This window comes from Canis aureus, chromosome 18, assembly GCF_053574225.1.
Source record: "Canis aureus isolate CA01 chromosome 18, VMU_Caureus_v.1.0, whole genome shotgun sequence".
NCBI lineage: Eukaryota > Metazoa > Chordata > Mammalia > Carnivora > Canidae > Canis > Canis aureus.
In genome coordinates this window covers 58,593,824-58,608,749 of record NC_135628.1, presented here as the reverse complement: position 1 = coordinate 58,608,749, position 14,926 = coordinate 58,593,824, and the positions used below count along the sequence as shown (strand labels likewise).

Sequence of the window (14,926 nt, the reverse complement as noted above, 5' to 3'; positions counted from 1 at the left end):
GAGAACTTCCCTAATCTGGGAAGGAAACAGGCATTCAAGTCCAGGAAGCACAGAGAACTCCCCTCAAAATCAAGAAAAATAATCAATGCACTGAAATATAATAGTGAAGCTAAGAAATGTCAAAGATAAAGAGAAAATCCTGAAAGTGGTTTGAGGTAAGAGGTCCTTAATGTACAAGGGTAGAAACATTAGTTTGTCATCACAACTATCCACAGAGACCTGAAGGCCAGAATGGATTGGTATGATATAATCAGGGTGGTAAATGAAGAACATGCAGCCAAGAATACTTTATCTTCAAGATGGTCATTCAGAATAGAAGGAGAGCTAAAGAGCTTCCAGAACAGACAGAAACTGAAAGAATATGTGATCACCAAGCTAGCCCTCCAAGAAATATTAAAGAGGATGTTCTAAGCAAAGAGTCCAAAAATAACAAGCCAGGAAGAAACAGACACACTATAAAGAAAAGTGATGCTACCAGCAATGCAATGGCACTAAATTCATATCTTTTAGTAGTGACTCTGAGTGTAAAAGGCTAAATGCTCCAGTCAAAAGACAGGGATATCAGATTGGATAAAAAAGAAAGACCTATCCATATGCTGTCTACAAGAGACTCATTTAAGACACCTCCAAAATGAAAATGAGGAGGTGAAGGACCATTTATCATGCTATTGGACATTATAAGAAAGCTGAGGTAACAATTCTCATATCAGACAAATTAAATTTTAAATCAAAGACTGTAGTAAGGAATGAAGATGGACACTATATCATACTTAAAGGATCTATCCAACAAGATCTAACATTATAAATATTTATGCTTCCAATATGAGAACAGCCAATTATACAAACCAAATAATAACCAAATAAAACACATTGATAATAATATAATAATAGTAGGGGACTATAACACCCAACTCACAACAATAAAAAGATCATTTAAGCAGAAAATCAACAAGGAAAGAGGCCTTTGAATGACACACTGGACCAGATGGACTTGACTTATATATACAAAACAATCCATCTTAAAGCAATACACATTCTTCTCGAGTGCACATGGAACATTCTCCAGAATACATCCATTTCTTCCAGATTGCCTAATTTGTTGGCACATAGTTGCTCATAATACATTCTTAAAATTGTTCGTATTTCCTTGGTGTTGGTTATGATTTGTCTTCATTCATTCATGATTTTATTAGCTTGGTTCTCTTTTCTTCTTTTCTTTTCTTTTCTTTTCTTTTCTTCTTTTCTTTTTTTTTCTTCTTAATAAGGCTGGCTAAGGACTTATCTATGTTATTCTTTCAAAGAACAAGCTCCTAGGTTCATTGATCTGTTCCACTGTCCTTCTGGTGTCTATATCATTGAGTTCTGCTCCAATCCTTATTATGTATCTTCTCCTGCTTGGCTTAGGCTTCATTTGCTTTTCTTTCTCCATTTCCTTTAGGTGTAAGGTTAGCTTGTATATCTGAGATTTCTCTGATATTTTGAGAGAGGCTTGTATGAAATGTACTTCCCTCATAGGACCACCTTTGCTGTATCCCAAAGGTTTTGAACAGTTGTACTTTCATTTTCATTAGTTTGCATGAATCTTTTAAATTCTTCTCTAATTTGCTGATTGAACCATTCATCTTTTAGTAGGATGCCCTTTAACCTCCAAGTGTTTGAGTTATTTCCAAATTTTCTCTTATTATTGAATTCAAGTTTCAAAGCAATTGTGGTCTGAAAATATGCAGGGAATAATCCCAATTTTTTGGTATCAGTTGAAATCTGATTTGAGACCCAGTATGTGGTCTATTCTGAAGAAAATTCAATGTTCACTTGAGAAGAATGTGTATTCTGTTGCATTAGGATGGAATGGTCTATATATATCTGTGAAGTCCCTCTAGTCCAGTGTGTCATTCAAAGCCCTTTTTCTTTGTTGATCTGTTTGGATGATCTGTCCATTGCTGTGAATGGGGTATTGAAGTATCCTACTATTATTTTATTAGTATCAATGTATTTCTTTACTTTGGTTATTAATTGGTTGATATAATTAGCTGCTTCCAGATTGGAAGCATAATATGTATAATGGCTAGGTATTTCTGTTGGACTGATCCTTTCTGCATGATATAGTGCCCCTCTTCATCTCTTATTAGAGTCTTTGGTTTAGAATCTAATTTGTCTGATATGAGGATTGCTACCCTAGCTTTCTTCGGCGGTCCATTTACATGGTAAATTATTCTACATGCTCTCATTTTCAGTCTGAAAGTATCTTTCTGTCAAAAATGAGTCTTTTATACACAGCATATGGATGGGTTTTGCTTTTATATCTGGTTTGATACCCTGTGTCTTTGGAGCATTTAGCCCATTTATATTCAGAATAACTATTGAAAGATATGAATTTCGTGACCTTGTATTACCCATATGGTCCCTGTTACTGCAGATTCTCTCTATTCCTTTGGGCTCCCTCTTCACTTACAGGGCTCCCCTCCTTAATATTTCTTGCAGGACTGGATTTGTGCTCACATACTGTTTCAGTTTCTGTCTCTCCTAGAAGCTCTTTATCTCTCCTTCTATTCTTAATGACAGCCTTGTTGGATAAAGTATTTGTGGCTTCATATTTTTCTCATTGAATGCCCTAAATATATCATGCCAATCCTTTATGTCCTGCCTGGTATCTGTGAATAAGTCTGCTGTTAATATGGTATTTCACCCTCTGTATGTTAGGAATCTCTTGTCTCAAGTTACCTTCAGGATTTTCTCTTTATCTCTGAAATTTGTAAATTTTGCTATTATACATCAGGATGTTGATCTATTTTTATTTATTTTGAGAGGGGTCCTCTCTACCTCTTGGGTATGCATACCTGTTTCCTTCCTCAAATTATGGAAGTTCTCAGCTATGATTTGCTCAAATATACCTTCTGCACCCCCCATGCACCCTCAGGAATTTCAATAATATGGATTTTTTTTTAATTTTTATTTATTTATGATAGTCACAGAGAGAGAGAGAGAGAGGCAGAGACACAGGCAGAGGGAGAAGCAGGCTCCATGCACCGAGAGCCCGACGTGGGATTCGATCCCGGGTCTCCAGGATCGCGCCCTGGGCCAAAGGCAGGCGCCAAACCGCTGCGCCACCCAGGGATCCCTAATATGGATTTTTTTTTCAAACTATTGCTTATCTCTCAGAGCCTCTCCTTATGGGCTCTTAGTTGTTTTTCTCTCTTTTCCTCCACTTTCTTTCCATCAACTTGCCTTCTATGTTACTTACTCTCTCTTCCGCCTCATTTACCCTAGGAGTTAGAGCATCCAATTTAGATTTCACTTCTGTTGGAGTGCTTTTAATCTCAGCCTGATTTGACCTCATTTCTGCACTGGGATTCTCTAGTGATGCTCTATGTTTTTTTAAAAATCCAATTAGTAACTTTATAATTGCTATCCTGAACTACATCTACATCTCTGACATCTTACTTAAATCCATATCCATTATATCTGTGGCAGAAAGTATTACCTCTCATTCCTTCTTTTGTTGTGAATTCCTCCTACTAGTCATTTTTTCCCATGTAAAATGGCTGTTAGAGTGAGCAGAGTCAAAAATATAAACCATGACCCAAAAAAAAGTACACACAGGAAAATTCCAAAGAAATGAAGAACCAGAAAATAAAAGGTAAAAGATGAAGATAAAGAAAAGCAAGAGAGAGAGAAAAAAATGGGAGGATGAAGAAAGGAGAGAGAATATAATCTCACACAGCGTAAAATAGGTGATCCACGTGGTCCTGATTGTATTTTGGTCTGTTTTTTAAAAGACTCTAAATTCCAAAATTGATTCATTTAAAAGAAGCCAAAACTGAAGACTATATCTATAGTATGTAATTGCAAAATATGAACTTTAAAGAAAAAAGACATTAAACCATAGAGTTAATAAAGTAAGAAACTATTTGAAATGAGAAAAAAAGAAAAAAGTGGAAAATTTTGAACTGAAAGATGAATCATAAGAAAATTAAACCTCAAGTTCTATATTCTATTTTCCCCAACCCTGGAGCTTTCCAGAGCGGTTTGGTCAATCAGCTTGCTGTCCCCCTGTTCTTCCAGCTGGTCTTGGGGAGAGGCCTGCTGCTCTGATTCTCAGGTGTCTGTGCCTGGGTGGAGTTGCACTGCCCCTTGCCAGGGGGCCAGGCTCAGTGTAATCTGTTTGCTCTGTGAGGTTTTTGTTCTCTAGAGGCTTTCTGCCCCTCTTTAGAGGGTGAAAACAAAAATGTCCACACCCAGATCTCCAGCCCTGGGGCTGAGAAGTTGTGGTGTTTGCTAAGTTCTGCAGACTCCTGTGGAACCTGCACACTCACATGCTGCCTCAGGGCAGGAAGAGGGACACTGATTTGTGCAACTTGTAGGGTTCCAGCAGGGGTAGCTTTCACCCACTCATGGGCACACCCATCTCACCCTTCCCAACAGAAACAGAGGATTGTCCCATTTATGTTCCTTGCAGGGCCCTGGCATGGAGATCATTCATCTGGTCAAGTGTACACCCACTTCACCTGTACCAAAGGAAGATGGAGGGTTGCTGAGTTCCAGCCCTTTGCAGGGACCTACACAGAGAATGGTCAACTGATCAGGCCTTGGTTTGAGGTTTACAGCAAAACAAGGTGAGACTTTTCCTGGGCTTGCTGACCTAAACCTGCTTGGGAACTCTGCCAGGTTAGACACCCTTGTTCTTTCTGTACCTCTGGGAATATTGAGACCCCACTATCCTACTCATGATTCTGCCCTGCTTTACCACTGAGGACCTTTCAGGCAGGGAAGTTTCTCCAGGTCCTAATTTTGAGCTCTAGAACTGTATCACTTTCCCATAGCCACATTACAAAGTCTTCCTCCACCTGCCATTTTTCTTCTGATATATTCCTTGCATTTTTCTTCTCACTCCTACCTTATGAAATAGTCATTTTTCTATTTGTGGAGTTCCAACCATTCTTTCCTTACATCTCCGGTTGAATTGAAAGATGTTTAGTTTGGTTTGAATAGCTATTCTGTTAAATTAAGGGGACTGGATCAAACAAGTACCCTTACTTTTACTTCATTTTGCCTAACTCTTAAATATTTTCCTAGATAATATAAACCTGAAAAAAAGATTTAGTTCCTATCTTTCTGGATAGAAAGAGGCCAGTTCAGTAGGCCAATTCATTTTTTTTTATTGGAGGGGGAAGAAAAATTCTAAAATTTATTCTCCAACAAGACAGATAGCATCAACAGTTAAAACTACAGGGCTTTCTTCTTCTCAGATCATATATTCACATGAGCATTATTTGCCTAACAGTGAGAAAGCCTCCAGTGTGCTCTCTGTAACAATATCCACTTCACAGTGTAAACAGGTACTAGCATTGTGTTTAACTTACAATACAGGACAAAACGCACAATGTGGAAAAAAAAAAAAAGGGCGGGGGAGCCTAAAGCAGGTTCAATAATACAGATAAACTCTTGATCTACTTTTCCACAATGAAGGGTCCACTCAGATAATAAATTTTCTTTCTCCTTCCCTGTTCAACCGTTACAACATGTTTCATCATTATATATACAAAAAGAGAGGTGTTAAAAAAAGAATCACAAAAATATCTTAAATGTCCCGTTGCCCCCACCACATATCAATTCAGGCTTAAGACAGGGTGTAGAATGGACAATTCTTATAAGCACTTGCCTTTAAACCAATTACGTAGAGCTCTTATACAAATTAATTTCAGCAATACCATCTGGAGATAAATATAAATATATATATAATTAATATATATATATATAATTTTAAAATATTTTAAAATATTTTTGCTTTTTTTCCCCACCATCAGTATTAGGTGATTGTGGTCTGTGTGTACGTATCAACAACATGATAATATATGTAACTTTAAGGGACAGAGAAAGAATACAAATTTCTCCAAGAAAAATCTTGTTTTCCTAAGGTCAATAATTTACAAGCCATTTGAGACAGACAGGGAAGGTTTGTGGATTGGTAAAGAAACAGGTACATTTTGAATTGTCTTGAGAGCTGCATTCCTATTTTTGTAAAGATTTGTAAGATAAGGACATTTCCTTTCAGTTCTTCAAATTGTGTTTTAACTTAAATGGTTTCAAAATTTATTTACCCAACTACATTATCTTCTATTTGCTTATTTCCTTCTGACTATGTAGTTTTAATTCTAAATATTTTGGAAGTATTTAAAAAATCCTTTGGGTGTAAGAGATGTCCCCTGAAAGGGCGCGAGGTCCAGAGCCACTTTCAATAATAGCCATTATAGCCATATATATATATAATCTGTATATATATATATATATAAAATCTCCAAACAAAAACCAATCTTCATGCCTCAGACAGGAAGAAAGCTAAGCCCAGTTACACAAAATAAGATAATGTAGGAGACAATAGTTATTGCTGAGAGAGAAAGTTTCAAATAGCAATAGGTCTGGACTTTAAAAGAGAACATAAATTTTTATTTTCCTGTCTAGAAATATAGATGGAGATTTAAAAGGATTTTAAAATATGTAAAAGTTGAAAAGGAATGTTCACCTTTTCCTGGCTTCCACCAGTTTTTCTGAGATACCTTTGTCAGGTTCTACTATCCACAGTGTTTACCCTGAGCTGTTTAAAAGAATAATGTAGGACTTTATCAGAATATCCTTGCTTTATCAGATCTCAGAGGGGCCCATCAAAGGACCTTCTTCTGAAGATAGATACAGAAATGTGTCTATAAGGCCCATAACATGGTGGGCTCCTGTTTATAGTTATGTTGTCCTTTCAGCATGGAAAAACAATTCTTTTTATTTAAGATTTTTTAAATTTATTCATGAGAGAAAGAGAGAGGCAGAGACATAGGCAGAGGGAGAAGCAGGCTCCATGCAGGGAGTCTGATGTGGGACTGGATCCTAGGACTCCAAGATTATGCCCCGGGCTGAAGGTAGGTGCCAAACCGCTGAGCCACCCAGAGATCCATGGAAAAACAATTCAATCTAGACTGAGTACTCAGAGGAGGATAGAGGGGAGCAGTAGGAGTTAAACTGTCTCCAGCTAGACTTGACCTTTACTGCTCACTTGTTTGTACTCACCAATATTTACCCCACATTTTTTTCTTAAGCTCTGTTCTTTCTAGGATATCTCTTAACACAAGAAATGGAAAGTGGAGCTACCCCTGGCATGATAACCATTGTCTTGACAAGTTCCCCCGCCAGCCCAGACCAACCTAGACCAGTTTGAGTTGAACTCCTAACTCCTGCCTGTGCATATGGACTGTGAATGCCTTCTATAATGACCTACAACTACCTTTACCTCATTATAATACTAAAATGTCCACCCAAGAAAGAACACCAATATACATAATGTACAATGTGTGTATAGTCCTGTTTATTTAGGAAGTGTGGGTGACCTTAGGGCTACTTCTGTATAATACAGGGCTTCCCTATCTAATTATTCATCTTAACACTAAATAAAAGGAACCCAATCACCCTTGCTCAGAGAGTTATGGCTTTGGAAATTATTTTCTGTAATCTCCTTATTTGCTGCAAATAAAATTTTCTTTGTACAACAACTCAACCTGATGTAGATTCTAACTCATCAAGAAGGAAATCCATGGGCAGCCCCGGTGGCGCAGCGGTTTAGTGCCGCCTGCAGCCCGGGGCCTGATCCTGGAGACCTGGATCTTTAAAAACTAAGGAAATCCATGTTGGTTTAGTTACAGCATCAGTCTTATAATCACTTGTTTTAGGTACCTCTTGCATCTTTAATTTTTCATTAACGTTTTCCAATGAATTTGACAAAATTGCTTTGGAATTTTGAAATCTTTTGGAGTAATCTGTTTGCCAATTGAAACAGGCATCTCATTCTGTTTAATTTAGGAACTATTGCTTTCAAATGCACCTCTTAAATGATCTTAGCTATTCAGAACATTCCCTATAATCACCATTATAATTATAACTTGCTTTTAGTAAGATTTTTGCAATTTTACTAGATAATCTGCAACTTCTGGGACTAGTTCTTAGACATAAAATAATCAGGTGTGCCAGAAGTTGGCATGCTCAGTTCTTGAGAATTTAAAGAATTACTTTAGCCAAATTTTTTGTTTTCTTGAGGCTAAACTAATACCTAAAGGAATGTACCCCTGGATTGGAGTTTGAAATTTTTTTTTAATGATTTTATTTATTTATTCATGAGAGACACACACAGAGAGAGGCAGAGACACAGGCAGAGGGAGAAGCAGGCGCCATGCAGGTAGCCTGAAAATGTTTTATAGTACATTATTTCACAAAAGATTTCTGACATTGGCAAGTAACTTAGGGTCAGTCTAACCCATTTCATGGCCAACTTATTCATCACAGTAGTATTCCTGAGGTAGTGAGCACACTAACAGCCATTAAATACTTGGCCTATGCCTAACCAATTTTTGTAGCTTTCTGACCTGTGACTTCCCCATTAGCAATAATCTTCACCTACACAAATCAAGACTAACAAATATGTGCATCGTAATGTATCATCAGTAACCAACAAATGTTAATGTGTCCTGGCCACAAGAAGGCCTTCTATACACCATCGATAATTCCTATTGAACCTTGAGTTAGGCAAGCAGTTGGACCAGCAAACCACAAGGAATGGGGACTGTGGACTAATCCCAAACACAATGGAGAACTACAGTTACCACTAATAGTTCTCAGCATTCAAGCCAAGATATAACTAAAGTGTGGTGTTTTTCACCAGAAGAATTGTCATCTGGGGAACCTGGGTGGCTCAGTGGTTGTGTGTCTCCCTTCAGCTCACGTCATGATCCCAGGATCCTGGGATCGAGTCCCACATCAGACTTTGCACAGGGACCCTGCTTCTCCCTCTGCCTAAGTCTTTGCCTCTCTCTGTATGTAAATAAATAAATAAATAAATAAATAAATAAATAAATAAATAAATATCTGAAAGGCTAGGGGCTTGGCCTGCAACCAACACTTCTGCAAGCTCAGCTGGGCTCAGAGCAAATCTGCCAGCTCAATTTAGTTCTGGGTAAGTGTGCCAGCTCAATTAGGTCTAGGCATAACCATCCAACAGCTTCAGCTTCTCTGCCCTGTAAAGAAAAGCAAATTAGATCAGGAGCTCAAATGCAAAAAAAAGTGGAGCTTAGCACTGAAAATAGCTTACAGCCCTTATAAATATTGAGAAAGATTTTAAGTTCAAAGAGTTTACAGGGAACCACATCTGTGGTTTCTTGGTGTACCTGAATGGCATTGAAAGTTCCCTCCAGATTCTTTTGCTATGACAAAATCTTTTAAAAAATAAAATTGAGCAAACATAAAAAACTAAATAAATCTGAAGACCCTATATGATTTAAAGATTCAGGAATCAGTCATCATCCTATCTAGCAAGCAAAGTGGAGTTCCAAAGGGCTAAGTGAACAAAAATGGTTTTTAAAGGAAGGACAAGGAAGTCATAAAAATAAAACAAATATTATTTCAGGTGAGGTCAACTTCCTGTGGGTGCAAGAGTTTGGTAACTTGGCCTAAGTTTGGGCCTGTGGTTTCTTTTTAACAGCATAATATTCTTGATTTTATTCCATATACCAAAGAACAGGATGTTATTTTTTTATGACTAAATACTATTCTTTTGTATATACCAACTTTTCTTCACTCATGTATCCATAGATGTACATGCAGGTTATTATACTTAGAATAAATTTAACCAAGAATAAAATAACCATGAAACAAAGACATTGATGAAATAAATTGAAGACACAAATGAGTACAAAGACAACATTTTCATGAATTAGAAAAGCTATCATTGTTAAAATATTCGTACTACCCAAAGCCATTTTTGCAATTAGAGCAATCCCTATTAAATTTCCCATGAGAATTTCTGCAGATATGGAAAAATCAATCCTAAAATGTGAATGGAACTACAAAAGTCCCTGAATAGTCAAAGCAATCATTTGGAAACACAAAGCTAAACATAATATCTCTTGATTTGAAAATGTTACAAAGCCACAGTAATCAAAACAGCATGGTATTGACATATAATAGAGGTATAGAAGGAAGAGAAGGTGGCAGCTGAGTAGCAGGACCGTAGGTAGAGCCCACAAATACAACTAGATAATTATCAAAACGTTATAAGTTCCCCAGAAATCAACCTGAAAACTGACAGAACAAATTTCACAACCAAGGAGAGAGAAAAGGTCACATCAAAGAAGGTAGGAAGTGTTGAGATGTGATTTAGGAGAAAAGTGGACTATGGCTGCTGCAGGTGGAGGGAACTACAGTCACAGAGAAGGGAGAGAGAATGGAGTCCAGAGTCCACAGGGAAACTCACAAGGAGAATATTTCATCAAAGTAATTGGCTGGGAAGACAAGAGGGGCTGATTTTCCTGAGTCCTTACAACTGGAAGAGCTTAAAAAATGGAGTTTTAAGGGCAGCAGGGTTGTCTGGGATAGAGCCCTGAAGATGCTGTGCTGCTCTTGGAGAGAAGGCAAGCAGACAACCCCAGGGAGATGGCAAAAAACAGGGATCTGTGAAGGAGGAAAAGTTTATAAAATGGAAAATCTCTTAGCCAGACTTATCAAGAAGAAAAGAGATATATCCAAATAAAATCACAAGTGCAAGAGGATAAATAACAACCAAACCCACAGAAATACAATAGATTATAGAGAGCATTATGAAAAACTATGTGCAAACAAACTGGACCACCTGGAAGAAATGGGCAAATTCCTAGAAAGATACAAACTACCAAAACTGAAACAGAAAGAAATATAAAACTTGAACAGACCAATAACCAGCAAAGAAATTGAATCAATAATCAAAAATCTCCCAATGAACAAAAATCCAGGGCCAGACAACTTCCCAGGGCAATTGTACCAAACATTTAAAGAAGAGTTAATATCTATTCTTCTCAAACCATTCCAAAAAAAAAAAAAAAAGAAAAAAATGGCAAGAAAACTTCCAGACTCATTCTATGAGGACAGCATGACCCTGATCCCAAAACCAGATAAAGACTCCAGTAAAAAAAAAATGAAAACTACAGGCCAATATCTCTGATGAACATGAATTAAAAAAATTCTCAATAAAATACTAGTAAATTGAATCCAATAATACATTAAAAGAAGTATCCACTATAATTAAGTGGAATTTATTCCTGGGCTGAAAGGATGGTTCAATATTACCAAATCAATCAATATGATACACCACATTAATAAAAGAAAAGAAAGAAAAAAAAAGAAAAGATAAGAACCATATTATTCTTTCAATAGATATAGAAAAAGCATTTGACTAAATACAACATCCTTTCATGATATAAATCCTCAACAAAGTAGGTTTTGAAGGAACATACCTCAACAAAATAAAGACCATGTATGAAAAACAAATATCTAATATCATCCTCAAGAGTGAAAGATATTGAAGATGGCACAAAGAAATGAAAAAAAATCCCATGCTCATGGATTAGAGGAATAAATATTGTTAACTACCCAATGCAATATACATTTAATGCAATCCCTATAAATATACCAACAGCATTTTTTTACAGAGCTAGAATAAACAACTTTGTCTATTCTACCACAAATAGACAAAGTAATCTTGAAAAAGAAAACTAAAGTTGGAATCATCCGGATTCTGGACTTCAAGTTATATTATGAAGCTATAGTGATCCAAACAGCATGGTATTGGCACAAAAATTGACACATAGATCAGAACAGGGTAGAAAATCCAGAAATGAACCTACAACTATATGGTCAATTAATCTGTGGCAAAGCAGAAAAGACTATCCCAATGGGGAAAATACAGTCTCTTCAATACACAGTGTTGTGAAAACTAGACAGTGACATGCAAAAGAATGAAACTAGATCACCTTCTTATACCATACACAAAAATAAACATAGGGGAAACAGAAGAGATAAGGAGGCAACCCAAGAAACAGGCTTTTAACTATGGAGTTCAAACTGATGGTTACCAGAGAAGAAGTGGGTGGGAGGATTGGTAAAACACATGACTGGAATTTAGGAGTACACTTGAATGATGAGCACTGGGTATTGTATGGCAGTGTTGAATCAGTATATTCTACACCTGAAACTAATATTACACTGTATGTTAACTGGAATTTAACAATCTAAAACAAAAACTTAAAAAAATAAAGGAAAAATAATAATTTAAAGAATTTGTTATTTTAACATAAAGTAAGATGAGGTCCTTCATTTTTCCCTATCTTGTCCTCCCAATTTATATCTTTATAATGATATATTATCTTCAAGAGCTTTATTCAAAAAAAGAAAGCCAAATCCCTCAGTTCATGTATAACAGTCCTGACAGAGTGCTGTAACAAGCTAGGCCAGGAGAAGATAGGTTTCACCTAAAGTTCTGTCTCCACCAATATAAAATATAAAGCTAAGGATAGAGAAAGTCTTATGAAAACCCTAAAGTGGGCCATTGTTTGATTCAGGAATCGAGACTAGAAGACAAAGTCATCAGATCTCAACATAGAGCTGATGCAGAAGTAGACTTGCTCCATGGGGAGGAGCCTTTCATAGGCTGAGCAGGATGACTTCTCCCAGAGACTGGCCTGCCTGTAGGATCAGGTGCAAAAACAGAACTCTGAGGTTTCCTGGCCCAAGCAACCTTCTGAAATACTCTGTATATTTTGAGATACTACACACTAGAAACTCTGGACATATGAGAATACTAAACTGCTCTCAAGATGCTTCTACCTTTGAGTTTACAGTGCTGTCCAGATACACTAAGAGATTCAAGGCCTCTTCCATCTTAACTGGATTTTAAAGTCATGGATAGCTTGGGATGATGCTTAGTTTTACAGTTGCCTTTTAACAAAACTAGTTATTTTGGTGTATAGGAATGTTTCTCAAAACTTTGGTCAAAATTCCTGTTCCCTGTATATATCAATATTTTCTATTGATTTTAATAAACAAAAAATAGACATAAAATTAGAGCAACACTTTAAGTTCTAATTATTTGCTTTTATTTTTTTAATATTTTATTTATTTATTCATGAGAGACACACAGAGAGAAGAGACACAGGTAGAGGGAGAAGCAGGCTCCCTGCAGGAAGCCCAATGCGGGACTGGATCCTGGGACTCCAGGATCACCCCCTGGGCCAAAGGCAGACGCTCAACCACTGGGCCACTCAGGTGTCCTGGTTTTATTATTTTTATTAAAGCAACAACTTCCACAGTTTGGTTATTGTGGACATCGCTGCTAGAAACATCGGGGTGCAGGTGTCCCGGCGTTTCATTGCATCTGTATCTTTGGGGTAAATCCCCAACAGTGCTATTGCTGGGTCATAGGGCAGGTCTATTTTTAACTCTTTGAGGAACCTCCACAAGGTTTTCCAGCGTGGCTGCACCAGTTCACATTCCCAACAGTGTAAGAGGGTTCCCTTTTCTCCACATCCTCTCCAACATTTGTGGTTTCCTTCCTTGTTAATTTTCCCCATTCTCACTGGTGTGAGGTGATATCTCATTGTAGTTTTGATTTGTATTTCCCTGATGGCAAGTGATGCAGAGCATTTTCTCATGTGCATGTTGGCCATGTCTATGTCATCCTCTGTGAGATTTCTGTTCATATCTTTTGCCCATTTCATGATTGGATTGTTTGTTTCTTTGGTGTTGAGTTTAATAAGTTCTTTATAGATCATGGAAACTAGCCCTTTATCTGATATGTCATTTGCCTCAGTGTCCATCGAAAGATGAATGGATAAAGAAGATATGGTTTATGTATACAATGGAATATTCCTCAGCCATTAGAAATGACAAATACCCACCATTTGCTTCAACGTGGATGGAACTGGAGGGTATTATGCTAAGTGAAGTAAGTCAATTGGAGAAGGACAAACAGTGTATGTTCTCATTCATTTGGGGAATATAAATAATAGTGAAAGGGAATAGAAGGGAAGGGAGAAGAAATATGTGGGAAATATCAGAAAGGGAGACACAGCATGAAGACTTCTAACTCTGGGAAATGAACTAGGGGTGGTGGAAGGGGTGGAGGGCGGGGGGTGGGGGTGAATGGGTGACGGGCACTGAGGGGGGGCACTTGATGGGATGAGCACTGGGTATTATTCTGTATGTTGGCAAATTGAACACCAATAAAAATAAATTTATTAAAAATAAAATAAAATAAAATAAATAAAATAAAATAAAATAAAATGCTGAATGCCTGCCCTTTCCGTAAAAGCTAACATGTATGCCATCATTACTATTTTTTCTATGTATATTTAATACTGTTGGCAATCACAAAATAATTTGTCTCCTCACAGTATCTTTTAAAAACAATTATTTTCTGATGGGATTTTAAGATCTTTATAGAAATCATTTAAATGGCTACATAATGCATTGTGTGGCCATCATCATTCAAAATCCATTTTCCTATTGTTGGACCTATAGCTCTGATTTTTCACTACCATATTTAATCCTATGATGAGCTTTTAAAATAAAGTTTCTTCTTTCTTTGTAGCAGAAAAAAAATAAAGCAACAACTTGCTGAAAAACCTTGGAAATATAAATTGTAATGTTTTATTTAACCATGAAATAAATATACATGCAGTCAGCTGGAAGTCTGGGAAGAAGGAAAGATTCAGGATTCAACAGCCGGCTTAACCCTCTAAAGGCTAGAGCCCATCCTTGCTGCCTTTCATCTTTCTGGAACAGCAGTGTGTATTCTCTGGCTCTGAAATAAAGGCTGTAGCCACCACTTTCTCACAGTCTGCAAACATGGAGAACAGAAACTTGTTTTTTCCTTGGCAAGTATATTAACCTAAGTTAAATGCTTAAGCATATTTGAAATTTCCCCTTCCCTTCACTGGTAGATTTCTCCATGAGAGAATTCCAGTGTTTCAGAGAATGCTTATAGGGACTCGCCCAAGCCCTTTGAAAAACACATGACCAAACAGTCACCATTATGTTTTCCAATATAAATGAGTGTGTTAAAGGAAAAAATATAACAAATATA

General features: G+C 37.0%; 1 long non-coding RNA gene across 3 annotated transcripts in view; it reads left to right on the top strand.

Moving 5' to 3' along the window:
- The window catches only part of LOC144289145 (uncharacterized), a 36,766-nt gene extending 22,088 nt beyond the window's left edge, over positions 1-14,678 (top strand). For all 3 annotated transcript variants that reach the window (XR_013357178.1, XR_013357179.1, XR_013357180.1), the window contains 2 exons: positions 4,457-4,613; positions 14,432-14,678. This is a non-coding gene — a long non-coding RNA (uncharacterized LOC144289145). The remainder of the gene's footprint in view (positions 1-4,456; positions 4,614-14,431) is intronic.
- The last annotated feature ends 248 nt before the right edge of the window (positions 14,679-14,926 follow it).